Source organism: Austrofundulus limnaeus, unplaced genomic scaffold (genome assembly GCF_001266775.1).
Source record: "Austrofundulus limnaeus strain Quisiro unplaced genomic scaffold, Austrofundulus_limnaeus-1.0 Scaffold355, whole genome shotgun sequence".
In the NCBI taxonomy this organism is placed as follows: Eukaryota; Metazoa; Chordata; class Actinopteri; order Cyprinodontiformes; family Rivulidae; genus Austrofundulus; species Austrofundulus limnaeus.
The window spans coordinates 203,879-205,412 of NW_013952757.1; positions in this window are offsets into that span (position 1 = coordinate 203,879).

A 1,534-nucleotide genomic window follows, 5' to 3' on the forward strand; every position below is an offset into this window, starting at 1 on the left:
GACTGACAGGAGCAGGAAATGGGCAAAACAAGGGCAGACAGGAGCAGGATCATAACACATTCCATTGACTTCCATTACATTTCTACGGCCTAACCCTTATGGAGAGAAAATAGACTAATAAAGTTTGTCTGTGCGTAATAAAGTTTGTGTGTGTGTAAAACATGACTTGTAACCCGTAAAAAACATTTTGTGCGTAACTTCGGGTATTTGTAAGTATGTATTTAAATGTACACACAAATATTAATAAGTTACGAATACAAATAAAAGTACACACACACAAATATAAATTACACAAACATTAAAATTTCACACAAATTTTTTGCCTTCAACCTCACAAATCTGATAATTACACACACAAACTGGCTCCTACGCACACAAGTCTTTAAATACGCACAGACAAAACTACATTTATGCACAGATCTGGTTACGGTTGCACAAATCATTTTGAGACTGTTTTCACGCTGCCGGAGAGCTCCCAGATTTGTGCGTAAATGATGCGTTTACATGCTGCTAAAAAGCTGGGAAATTTAAACTTCCTTCGGACCTTTGAATTATTTCCTTTAAAAACTATTTACTTGTTACTATTTACAAACTTTATTATGCACAGACAAACTATATTACACTCACACAAACTTTATTACACTCACACAAACTTTATTACGCCCACACAAACTATATTAGTCTATTTTCTCTCCATAAACCCTGACGACAAACCCTAAGGCTAACCTCACAGGTACCTACCTGACTCTAAAACTAACCTAAACTCAATTCACACCATGGTCCTAAACCCAAACCCCAACCCACCAATGGCATTTAAACCAAACGGGGACTCAACTTTCGTCCCCAAATGCACCAGTTGTCCCCAAATGTAGGCATTTTCTATTAAAATCGCCTCCAAATGTCACCAGAAACAACCCCCCCCCACACACACACACATTCACTCACTTCTTCACTGCCAGAGAACTGAAAATGTTTCATGATTTAAAGCCAGAGAGGAGAAAGTTTGCTGCTGTGAACAGATTTAAATTAAACTCATTAAACCTCCAATAAATTTCATTGTAAAGAGGTGAATATTAGGTGTTTAGATACATTTTATCTCAATGAGTTTTTTATTAAATACTACCTTTATATATAAGTACTGAGAGTCACAATTGGTAGAGTCTTTTCCTGGCTGGGCACCTTTTTGGGTAGAGTTACGTTCCCACAGACTGAAAACATGCAAGTTACACTAACTGGTAACTCTAAATGAGAATCTCCTCTCATGATGTCATGCATTCTAGTGTATTTGCAAAGATAACACTTTCACAAGTAACCTGGACGATTGTAGATTTAGAGATTCTTTGTTATCATAACATAGAAAGATGTCCCTAGCACAAAGTTTGACACATCAGGCTTTAAGAAACACAGGAGAGTTCAGTTGAAACATTTTCTGGAGGGTCAAGGTCTAATGCTACGTTCACACCGAACGCGATTTCAGCATCAGGAGCAGCAGGTTTACATACAAAGTCTATGGTGGACGCACTTCATTCAGCGT